The 13,425-nt window shown below is 39.2% G+C and overlaps 1 pseudogene; it reads right to left on the minus strand.

Annotated features, from left to right (window-relative positions):
- Window positions 1–8,799: 8,799 nt before the first annotated feature.
- Window positions 8,800–10,921, minus strand: LOC114416037 (annotated as a pseudogene).
- Window positions 10,922–13,425: the final 2,504 nt, after the last annotated feature.

Genomic DNA, 13,425 nt, shown 5'->3' on the forward strand with positions numbered 1-13,425 from the left:
TATGCTTCACGTCAATTACGTCCTCATGAAGTTAACTATCCGACCCATGACTTGGAACTAGCAGCGGTGGTCTTTGCTTTAAAGATTTGGAGGCATTATTTATATGGTACTCGTTTTGAAGTTTTCAGTGATCACAAGAGTCTCAAATACTTGTTTGATCAGAAGGAACTCAATATGAGGCAACGGAGATGGATGGAGTTCCTTAAGGATTATGATTTTGGTCTTTCCTACCATCCCGGAAAGGCTAATGTAGTAGCCGATGCGCTAAGCCGGAAATCTTTACATGTTGCGACTATGATGAGTTTGGAGCAGAGATTGATAGAGGAGCTCCGAGATCTGAATCTAGCAATCGAGATGCAACCCAAGAGCTTATTTGTGGGAGCGTTGCAGATCACCAATGAATTCGTAGATCACATACGCGAAGCTCAAGAGGATGACCCGTTTTTGCAAGGCAAGGTGTTAGATATAATGGGGGATAAGGATGTGGAGTTTGAGAAGGACGCAACCGGGTTAATTAGATTCAAGGGGAGGATATGTGTGCCATCTTCAGATGATTTGAAAGTTAAGATCTTGGAAGAAGCGCATAAAAGTCATCTTAGTTTCCATCCAGGAATGACTAAGATGTACCAAGATTTGAAGAGAAGTTTTTGGTGGCATGGCATGAAGAAAGATGTAGCTGAATATGTAGCAAGATGTTTGACATGTCAAAAGGCTAAGGCTGAGCACCAGCGACCATCAGGAGAATTGAAGCCATTGGATATTCTGGAATGGAAATGGGAGAGCATATCTATGGATTTTGTATCTAGTTTACCCAAGACTAGTCGTGGGCATGACGCTGTGTAGGTCATAGTAGATCGACTTACCAAATCTACTCATTTTATTCCGGTGAATATGAAGTATAGAATGGATAAGTTAGTACAGTTGTATATCAAAGAAGTAGTAAGGTTGCATGGAATTCCTTCCAGTATTGTATCCGACAGGGATCCGAGGTTCACTTCGCGATTTTGGACAAGTCTACATGAAGCCTTGGGGACAAAGCTAAAGCTTAGTTCAGCTTATCATCCTCAAATAGATGGTCAGACTGAACGAACCATTCAGGCTCTAGAGGATCTACTTCGGGCATGTATTATAGAGCAACAAGGTAGCTGGATGGATTGTCTGCCATTGATTGAGTTTACTTACAACAATAGCTACCAAGCCAGTATTGGTATGGCTCCTTTTGAAGCTTTATATGGACGAAAGTGCAAAACTCCTATTTGTTGGTACGATGATGGAGAAGCAGTACTTCTTGGACCTGAAATGCTACAACAGATTAATGAACAAGTGAAGTTGATTCGAGAGAAGATAAAAGCATCTCAGGATAGGCAGAAGAGCTATTATGATAGAAGGAGGAAGCCACTAGATTTTCAGGAAGGAGAACATGTGTTTTTGAAGGTTTCTCTTGTAACCGGGGTCGGAAGAGCTCTCAAATCTAGGAAGTTGACACCCAAGTATCTAGGTCCGTATCAAATTTTGAAGAAGGTTGGGCCTGTAGCTTATCATATCGCTTTACCTCCGAGTTTATCGAATCTGCATCCTGTGTTTCATGTCTCTCAATTGAGACGGTACAACCCAGATCCATCACATATACTTGCAGTGGACGAGGTACAGGTGAAGGATAACCTCACCTATAAAGCACAACCTCAGAAGGTCACTGACCGAAGAATGAAGTCGTTGAGAGGAAAGGAGATCGCTTTGGTGAAGGTGCAGTGGGGAACCGATGAGGGTGATTCTACATGGGAGTTGGAGGATAGGATGAGAGAATTATACCCAAGTTTGTTCATAGAGTAGTTAATTTCGGGGATGAAATTCCTAAAAGGGTGGGAGTATTGTGACATCCTGGAAATTTCTACCCGGAATTTTTGGAAACGATGTATTTTGAATGATTATATATATATATAAGTATTATTCCGTGTATATGCATATATGTTCTTGATAGAAGTAGGAATAGTGGGGGCAAGATATGCGGGTTAGGCTAATTAAGGAAGAGAAATCCATAACTGGGAGGTTATGGGTTAATTCTTAATTAATTAGTCTAAAAATCATCATTTTGCGTGAAACTTAAAACATAACAAAACCAACCTCTAAACCACGCTCGGGGTTTTATTCTGAGCGTTTTGATATATATATTGATAACTTTCGAAAACTGGCCCAGACGGACGCAGAGAAACGCGAGGAACTGGAACCAGAGAAACGACACGCAAACCGAGGCAGGATTTTAGCGTTTCAGAGGTCAGATTTTTCTCACTTTCTGTGGCTGTGTATAGGTCACAATCAAAAGAGAAAGTGGGCCCTTTTTGCTCCACTCAAATGGAGACATGTGGCATAGCTTAAATAAAATAATAAGAAAAGAGGAAAAGGCCTTTTTAAAATTAAAAAGCAACTCTCTCTCTCCTCACTCAGCCCAATTTCAGACAGCTCTCTCTCTCCCTCTCCCTTCTTCTTCATCATCCATTGAAACTCCAACAAAGCTTTAAACTTTGGCCATCATTTCTGCTCCAAATCGCGAAAGGAGGGCATTTTCGGAGTCGTGAAGCGCATCTCTACGTGTGGGACTTCGAAATTTCAGGTTTGGGTGGACTTCTTTCTCTCTCGATCTTCGTGGGTATGGGATTTTGGGAGATATGATGGGTAGTTTTGTTAAGTTTCTGCTTCATGATAGTTATTTGTGAAGAAATTTGTTGAAAGCATGTTGAACTTGCCATGTTTGGATGAGTTAAATATACCCATTCAGTTTTAGGGTTTTTTATGATGATGCTTGTGATGTTTATGCGCTGAAATTGCTTATGGAAAGCTGTTAGAGATGAAGGGTAGAGTTAACCTAGGGTTAGAAAGTGAGAATGTGGTGTTATGAGTGGAAAAAGAGTGAGGCTTTGAGAGTGGGAAGGTTAAATCTGGATTCTGTGGTAAATGGAGGTTGAAATGAGTTAATCCTAGCTTGACATGCCATTTAGGACTTATGAGAAAGTTTGGGTTGTGCTAGAGAGAAAAACAAATGACCAAAATGAACAAAGAGCCATTTCTAGGCTAAAATTGGGGGTAGAGGAGTCAAAATTTGATTCGGTGAAATTTTAGGTGTAAATCCAATTTGAACAAGTTTAAATTGATGTTATAGACTTGTGTGAGGTGAGAGTTTCCTTCAAATTTACCTCATTCTCAATTTCACTTCTCAAACCTTGAAAATCCATTAAATTGAGGGGTTTTGGATACCTAGATTTTGTGTTACTGTGGTTTGAAGCTTGACTTTGGTTTAGACATGATTGATACATGATTTGGGACTTGTAGGATTTGATTTGGGCAAGATTGGATGAGGGAAAGTGTGATTTTCGAAATCTGCACTTATGCAGAATTTTGCTGTCAAATAGGTACAGCAGAATTTTGACTTTGTGTAGAAAAATGCTATGCATTTGCTGGTTGTGGAAAGAGTAGTGCAGAATGAGTTCTGGATGTTTGATAGTAGATCCCAACGGTCAAAATGTAGGCTTATGTACTAGAGACTTCCAGTAAAATTTTCGCGTCGATCCAACGGTTAACGAACTGGAACGAAGAAATTGATACCAGGGTCTTTAAGTGAGAAAGGTTGTGATTTTGGTTGGTGTTTTGGGCAGAGTTTTCTGCCTTTGCCCTGTTTTCTTGGCTTTAATAGTTTGTGCTGTTTGAATTTTGTATTACCTGGATGTTGGGGAAGCTTGGGAGGATTGATGGGGACCCGGTGTTGAGAGAAACGAGGATATGGGCTACGTGGGAGTACGTGAGCTCAGTTGGAGGTGGGCAACAAGGGATGGTGGGTTTATGCATGATTTATGAATGTGGAAAACTTGTTGTGCACCATCGCCCGACCGCCACCTAGTACCACATGTGATGGGTACCCCATAATCGTACAAGCTTGAGATGAGGAAGTGTAGAAGGGTGAAACTTCCTGCTTTTATTCGTTGACCACAGAGTGGTACCTGGAGATATGTCGCGGGGGTCAGGAGACCTTGGTGACGTCAGGTGGGGTGCTATTGCCCAAAACCAAGCTTGACCAATCCCAACCCAACCCGGGCATAGTCAGTCAGTGAGAACCTGTGATGTACCTAAGCAGGCGAGCTCCTGGCAGTCAACAGATAAAAGGAACAAAGACCACAAAGCAAGGAGGCTTGCGTGGTGGCTGGCCAGCTGTGAATCTTGTGTGATATATGGGTTATGGCCTCTGGTAATGGATTACCAAGGGTGGGTAATCGATTACAAGGCTTAAAAATGAAGACAGGAGACTAAGATGGTCTCTGGTAATCGATTACCACGGGGTGTAATCGATTACCAGGCTTGAAAACGAGGTCAGGAAGCTAGGGGAGCTTCTAGTAATCGATTACCAGGGGATGTAATCGATTACCAGACTTCAAAAGGGAACTGGAAGACTGTGGAGGCCTCTGGTAATCGATTACCAGTCTGTGTAATCGATTACACAGGGGAATGGGTCATTGGTAATCGATTACCAGGTATGTGTAATCGATTACACAGTGCCTTTTTTAGGTTTTCATGTCCTGAAGCTGTGTAATTCGAGTTTGGCCTCTGGTAATCGATTACCAGGGCTGTGTAATCGATTGCCAGAGATGAAAAGCCTTAAGATATCCCTTTTTCTTGCATGTATTGGTTATGAAACGAATTGTGTGCGGCGTAGTTAGATTCTCGTGAAAGAGTCTACCCCTTTCTTTTTTTTCTTGTAGATCGTGATGGCGGCGCAGCTAATCCATGATCGAGTAGAGATGGAGTGCCTAGAGGGAGCTTGGGAGACCCTCGAAGTCATGAGGTGGATTCTCCCGAGGAAGTCATGTCGGCATCTAAGGCAGACTCTACGGAGGATAGTGGCCCTGGAGAGATGGGGATCAGCATAGTGAACCTGCGCGTACGCTTCAGCGCACGATGGAGTGGATACTACCCACGCCTACACCATATCGTCTAGGGGAGCCAGTACAAGTGATCGAAGTAACGTCGTCCGAGGAAGACCCTGAGGAGGATCTTGAGGAGCTACCTCTCGAGCCTGCTGTGGATGCTCTTGACTTTTTGGAGGGTGATGAGGACCCACTTCCTGAGGTGGATTCTCCCGAGGAAGTCATGTCGGCATCTGAGGCAGACTCTACGGAGGATAGTGGCCCTGGAGAGATGGCGATCAGCGGAGGCTCTTCATCCTAGTGGATAGCTCTTCGGACTAGTTTTATATACTTTTTGAGGGTGGGTGTATCTAGGACTGACTGTTAGGTTTATTCTTTTGTTTTTGTACGGGTAGACCTATTGTATAGGAATTTGATGATTGTATACATGTGGCTAAAGCCACCACTATGGACGCCTTTGCTCTGGATGACACTATGTATTTTGTAAAACTCCCATATTTTGGACAACTTTAAATGATGAATGTATTTATGTTTAATCTTGTTATTCGAAAAGAAAGCATTAGAAAACTTTATTTGTAAAAGAGTTTATCGACCGTATTTTATTCTTTTATTTTCACGTGACGACCTAAAGTAATGGCTGGTACATTATTCCTTTTGAAACAGCAAATAGTTTAGAGATTTCGAGTGGTAAGAAAGAAATGACTCCGAATAGAGTTGTGAACTGGCCATTCAGGACTCTATAGTGAGGATTTTTCCTTCTAAACCTAATTATTGTGAAAAGAGAAAGAAATGAAAAGAAAAAGAAGAAGAAAATTTACCATGGTTTTTGTTATTTAAATCATTACTATTAAACCAGTCATTATTTTGGGGACGCCACACACAGCCTTGGTAATCGATTACCAGAGGCCAACTCGAATTACACAGCTTCAGGACATGAAAACCTGAAAAAGGCACTGTGTAATCGATTACACATACCTGGTAATCGATTACCAGTGACCCATTCCTCTGTGTAATCGATTACACAGACTGGTAATCGATTACCAGAGGCCTCCACAATCTTCCACTTCCCTTTTTAAGCCTGGTAATCGATTACACCCCTTGGTAATCGATTACCATAGACCATCTTAGTCTCCTGTCTTCATTTTTAAGCCTTGTAATCGATTACCCACCCTTGGTAATCGATTACCAGAGGCCACATCCCATATATCAATCAAGTTCCACAGCTGGCCAGCCACCACACAAGCCTCCTTGCTTTGTGGTCTTAGTTCCTTTTATCTGTTGACTGCCAGGAGCTCGCCTGCTTAGGTACATCACAGGTTCTCACTGACTGACTATGCCCGGGTTGGGTCGGGATTGGTCAAGCTTGGTTTTCGGAAATAGCACCCCACCTGACGTCCCCAAGGTCTCCTGACCCCCGCGACATATCTCCAGGTACCACTCTGTGGTCAACGAATAAAAGCTGGAAGTTTCACCCTTCAACACTTCCTCATCTCAAGCTTGTAGGATTATGGGGTACCCATCACATGTGGTACTAGGTGGCGGTCGGGCGATGGTGCACAACAAGTTTTTCCACATCCACAAATCGTGCATAAACCCACCATCCCCTGTTGCCCACCTCCAACTGAGCTCACGTACTCCCACGTAGCCCATATCCTCGTTTCTCTCAACACCGATTCCCCATCAATCCTCCCAAGCTTCCCTAACATCCAGGTAAAACAACATTCAAACAGCACAAACTATCACAGCCAAGAAAACAGGGCAAAGGCAGAAAACTCTGCCCAAAACACCAACCAAAATCACAGCTTTTCTCACTTAAAGACCCCAGTAACAATTCCTTCGTTTCAGTTCGTTAACCGTTGGATCGACTCAAAACTTTTACTGGAAGTCTCTAGTACATAAACCTACATTTTGACCGTTGGGATCTGCTAGTAAACATCTAGAACTCATTCTGCACTACTCTTTCTACAACCAGCAAAACATAGCACTTTTCTGCACTTATGCAAAATTCTGCTGCACAATCTCACAGCAAAATTCTGCATAAAGTGCAGATTTCGAAAATCACACTTTCCCTCTTCCAATCTTGCCCAAATCAAATCCTACAAGTCCCAAATCATGTATCAATCGTGTCTAAACCAAAGTCAAGCTTCAAAACACAGCAACACAAAATCTAGGTGTCCAAAACCCCTCAATTTAATGGATTTTCTAGGTTTGAGAAGTGAAATTGAGAATGGGATAAATTTGAAGCAAACTCTCACCTCACACAAGTCTATAACATCAATTTAAACTTGTTCAGACTGGATTTACGCCTAAAATTTCACCGAATCAAAATTTGACTCTTCAACACCCAAATTTACCCTAGAAATGGCTCTTTGTTCACTTTGGTCATTTGTTTTCCTCTCTAGCACAGCCCAGGCTTTCTCATAAGTCCTAAAAGACATTTCAAGCTAGGATTAACTCACTCTAACCTCCATTTACCACAGAATCCAGATTTAACCTTCCAACTCTCAAAGCCTCACTCTTTTTCCACTCATAACACCACATTCTCACCTTCTAACCCTAGGTTAATTCTACCCTTCATCTCTAACAGTTTTCCATAAGCAATTTCAGCACATAAGCATCACAAGCATCATCATAAAAACCCTAAAACAAAATGGGTATGTATAACTCATCCCAACATGGCAAGTTCAACATGCTTTCAACAAATTTCTTCACAAATAACTATCATGAAGCAGAAACCTAGCAAAGATACCCATCATATCTCCCAAAACCCCATACCCACGAAAATCAAGAGGGAAAGAAGTCCACCCAAACCTGAAATTTCGAAGTCCCACACGTAGAGATGCGCTTCACGACTCCGAAAATGCCCTCCTTTCGGGATTTGGAGCAGAAATGATGGCCAAAGGTTGGAGCTTTGTTTGGAGCTTCAATGGAGAATGAAGGAGAAAGAAAAGCAACGTGAGGGAGAGGGAGAGAGAGGGTTGTCTGAAATTGGGCTGAGTGAGGAGAGAGAGAGTTGCTTTTTAGTTTTAAAAAGCCTTTTTCCTCTTTTCTTATTATTTTATTTAAGCTATGCCACATGTCTCCATTTGAGTGAAGTAAAAAGGGTCCACTTTCTCTTTTGATTGTGACCCATACACAGCCACAGAAAGTGAGAAAAAAATCTGACCTTTGAAACGCTTAAATCCTACCTCGGTTTGCGTGTCATTTCTCTGGTTCCAGTTCCTCGTGTTTCTCTGCGTCCGTCAGGGCCAGTTTTCGAAAGTAGTCAATATATATATATCAAAACGCTCAGAATAAAACCCCGAGTGTGGTTCAGAGGTTGGTTTTGTTAAGTTTTAAGTCGCACGCAAAACGATGATTTTTAGACTAATTAATTAAGAATTAACCCATAACCTCCCAGTTATGGATTTCTCTTCCTTAATTAGCCTAACCCGCTTATCTTGCCCCCACTATTCCTACTTCTATCAAGAACATATATGCATATACACTGAATAATACTTATATATATATATATATATATATATATATATATATATATATATATATATATATATATATATATATAATCATTCAAAATGCACCGTTTACAAAAATTCCGGGTAGAATTTTCCTGGATGTCACAACACACCCCACACCAATTGGTCCACATGCTTGGTGGTAAGAAAAAATTTCATTAAACAAAGAAGACACACAAATAACTCACAATTGACAAGCTATGGAGGCAATGTGTTGAATTGTTGATACATAATTTTGCTAATAAGAAGACATTGATCATAGAAAGTTGGAAACAACCACCAATATATCTCCATAGGTAGGAAACAAATTGCTAATAGTAATAATTAATTACTCAAGGGAGAACCAAAAAGTATAGAAAAATAGAATTTTAATGCTACTGCATAGGTGGTACCAACATCCTTACTGTTTGGGGAAGCATAAACTCAACAAATATAGGCTAATGGGAGGATGGATAACACCCATCAATGTTATCATTCACCATTTCACATGAAGCTAGAATTAGAGACCTACCTCTAAAAAGAACCCAATCAATGTGATGATACTATGTTTGGCAATCCCAACAAAGGCAAAGGGCTCAAAAAATTAACTATAGGATTTCAAGAGCTCTTGTTTGTTACCTAACGACACCAAATAATAACACTTAGTAAATGGCACAATAGTAGAATAATGCTTAGAATGGAAGTGTAGAAGCACATAGCAGTACCCTTGAATCCATGATAAGTGTGGATTAAAGATACATTTTTCCTTACATGGGGACAAGGCCATGCATCCCACATGTCCCCTACTACACCATGCTCTTTGCATTCAATCAAAGTAAACCATTGGACAACTTCATTTCTTGTATAGTAAAATAGTTACACTTACATAAATCACTACTTTTCCATCCATATTAAAAGAACACAAAAGCTCATAGCACAAAGTTGTTGGTTTTAGTTTTAGGATAAGGAAAACTTAAAACAGAGAAGTAGCAAAAGAGGAAATGTGAGAGTCTATTTGGGAACTATAAAAGCTTATATTTTTATTGAATGAAACTCATATTTAAATACATTGAGAGAACTAAATAAAAGATAATACCCCTTGATTTTAGGAGATGTTGTTGATAATTAGAAACTAGAATCAGAAAATAACTTATCTATAATAACACAATCATAATTTTGACTTATTCAAATTAAAACTACTTTGAAATTAAGCACCACAAAGTTAGATCTCAACAATAGAAAATAATCTATACTTATCCTAGAAATGTGAACTTTGAGGTACTAGTAAGAAATACATATCAAGTAAAAATTTATGTACTAAGAAAATACCTCAAACTTCCAAGAAGAAGGCGTCTAGTTGTTGATTCCTTTTGCGTGTTGAATTCTCCAAGTACACAACTGGAAGGCTAGGAGGAAAGGATGCAATGTGCTGCCATGTGAGTAAAGCGCTCTTTTTGTGAACTCGAGAACTAAACTTATCCATGTTTTTATTCACTATCTAAAATGAAAATCCTGGGAATTCAACCCCTTTAAGTTGAAATATGTTGACATCATGTCAAATAACCAAAAATTTTCTCAACTTAGTGTCTTAAAAATAAAAAATTGAAAAAAAGTGAAGTTGGCATTGGTTTTTCTAAATAATCAAAAACAAGGATATAGCCCATGTTGCATTGCAACAAAATTTGGAACCCCATGACATGTTTCTGGGTACAGAAGGAGACTCAGACAACCAAAAGGTTCCACCTTCTACAAGCCCTACCTTCATTTAAGCAAAGACTAACAACTATCAATCAAGTTATTCTCCAACATGTTGAATTCAAAAAGTTGTACTAGTTATACTACTCAACAATCTAATACCTTGTCCTTATCATAGAAGATGGTGCAATGTTCATCAGTAGTGTCTTGGGGCCCTTTTTGTGATATGGCAAACTGATCATAACCTGATTATTTTTATTAAAGTAGAAGAAACATTACATTCAGAAGCCAAGTTACCAGAGTAGCTTGGAATCCAACATGGAACATAAATGTCATGATTATAAGAAAATGAAGCCAGTTAATTTCAACAAAAACTGTTGCATTTTACAACAAAAAATAGCTAATTAAAGAATTAACTAGGAAATAAAAAAGTGGCTTGAAATACACATAATTAATTCCAAAAACAAGAAAAAGATAACTATGTTTGCTCCTCTAATTACTCAAGAATCAAGATTGATATTTTACAAGCTAGCATTTCAGATATTTATCATTTTAACATAGGTAAAATCCAGATAAAGCTCGCAAACACTCATCAGAGGATCCTCTTATTAGCATGTACAGTTTCTCCACCACACACTGACATTTTTTAATGAACTACATAGTATACACCCATTTTAACATAATCTAATTGTTAATGATGCAGGCATTACATAAGCACATCATAGTGAGCCGCACTATTGAATAACTTTAGTTTTATGTAGGTCCATAGATAACAACACCTTAATGAAATATTTTCTTTATACCTAGCACCATATATTCCATCTTACCACATACATTTGAGGTTGAAAATGCTTGTGGAAAAGCATGCAATTAGCTACCTAGCCCTGTCAGAGAAAATCTAATTGTGTTTTTGTTAGTCGATGAATACGACTAACTTTTGTGTATAAAACTTGTGTAAATTGTATCAAACTCCTCCAATTTATGGTTATTTTGTAGTGTTATAATTACTTTTTGTTAAAGATAGGTAATAAATACTTAGTACTTCCATTTTGTATATTTAATAATCATTTTCTCTCAATTTCGGGATAATTAGGCAAATTTTGAAGTGCTCATTTTCACCCTCTTGCTAAGCCAATTTGTTGGCTTAGCGAGCCATCTGCTGAGCGCAACATTCCTCGACTAAGCGCAAGGAAGAATTTGGAAGAAGGATGTGTTGTGCTTGTTCGCTGAGCGAAGGGCCATCTCGATAAGCGCACCGCTTCGGTCCATCCGCTGAGCGAGAAAAGTCACGCTAAGCCAAAATTCACTAATGCGCGCTAAGCGGTTCAGAATTGCACTAAGCGCACAAGCATGAACAAAGCCACTTATTTAAGCCTGAAATCAGATTTTGAGAAGGGAGTTTAGCAATTTTGCTCAAGGAGCTTTTGCATGTGACGGTTTTCTAGAGAGAAAAAGGTCCAAGTTCCAGAGAGTTTGAGAGAATTTGTGTGTGAAGATCTGCAGAGACCAGAGCCGGTAAAACACTATTGATGTTGTTAATTCCTGATGATGCTTTTTGTTTGCTTTTTGGTTTATTATTATTATGATTATGGGTTCAGTACAATTTTTCTTTTATGTTTATATACACTGCTAGTTTTGTTTATGGTTAGTTGGTTTGCTCATTCTAAAGCATATGGAATAGTTTGGCTTGATTTTGATGACATGGTAGTAAAACAATTTTTTCTTTTTATGAAAATTGGTGTATGATTTGGTTTTGAATTGAATGCATGATTGTGATGGAGTCTATGTTTCTTTTCATGAGTTCGAGCAAGTGTGTATGTTAGACAAAGAAAGAACAAGAATGAGAACTTGCAATTAGAATTGTTAGTCAGTAGACAGATTGATTAAGAAAGAGAAGCTTGAACCAAAAACGGTGAGAGTGTGAACTTAAACTGTGAGTGAACGACTTGTTGTGAGTAATAATCTTTGCATCAATCTCTGAATTTTAGAATGAAATGTATAGATGAGGACACGATGAAGGCCATGATTGTGCATACACAAGCCTTTTGACCAAAAAGCTTACCTTGAATGATAACTGTACCCTTTGCACCCTTTTTGAGCTGAATGATTTTATCAATAATTGAACCCTGAACATGAATGATTATCTATAGATACCTTGTTTAGATTCTAGGAGAGCATATGCTTGAAGGCAAATTTACCCCAAATTTGGGGGAGTGGAACTAATTGGGATGCAAAGAAAGAGATAAAGCATCAGCACACACATCACATAAGTTGTGTGTTAAAAAAAAAACAGAAGAAAGAAAATGAAAGCAATCAAAGGAAATGTGTGCTGACGTAATAAGGTCAAAAGCAAATGAAAGTGAAAATCTAGTTGTTGGATCAAGTGGCCTTGGAATAATTAAGAAGGGGGGTTGAATTAATTATTAATGACCTTTACTAATTAAAAATCTATCCTTCTTAATATTACCAAAAGTAAAAACAATAATTAAAGTGAACAGGGGAAAATAAAGAGTGTAGGGAAGAAGAAGGCAAACACTAGAGTTTTATACTGGTTCGGCAACAACCCGTGCCTACATCCTGATGTAAGCTCCATTGGAGCTTGTAGGCCTAGGATCTTCTTCATCAATGGATTCCTTTGCTCCTTGGAAGATGAATGGCAGCGGAATGGAGAAGGAAGAGAGAGAGGAGACGCCACTTCAAGGAGAAGATGAGTCTAGAAGAAGCTCACCACCATAGGAGGCCATGGATAAGAGCTTGGAGGAAGAAGGAGATGAATGAAGGGAGAGGGAGAGAAGAGCACGAAATTTTGTGCTCCAAATGAGCTTTGAAATCTGAAGTTTAATATTCAAATGATCAAAGTTGAAAAAAATGCACACACATGACCTCTATTTATAGCCTAAGTGTCACACAAAATTGGAGGGAAATTCAAATTTCACTTGAATTTGAAATTGAATTTCTGGAGCCAAAATTTCACTAATTATGATTAGTGAATTTTAGTTATGGTTCAGCCCACTAATCCAAGATCAATTCCAAGATTCTCCACTAAGTGTGCTTAGGTGTCATGAGGCATGAAAAGCATGAAGGACATGCACAAAGTGTGACTATATGATGTGGCAATGGGGTGTAGTAAGCAAATGCTCACCTCCCCCTCTAAAATTTAATTGGATTGGGCTTCTACCAATTCAATTAAATTTATTTCCAACCACACACATCAAATATCCACTTAGTGCATGTGAAATTACAAAACTACCCCTAATACAAAAACTAGTCTAGGTGCCCTAAAATACAAGGGCTGAAAAATCCTATATTTCTAGGGTACCCTACCT

Source organism: Glycine soja, chromosome 6, assembly GCF_004193775.1.
Source record: "Glycine soja cultivar W05 chromosome 6, ASM419377v2, whole genome shotgun sequence".
Taxonomy (NCBI): Eukaryota; Viridiplantae; Streptophyta; class Magnoliopsida; order Fabales; family Fabaceae; genus Glycine; species Glycine soja.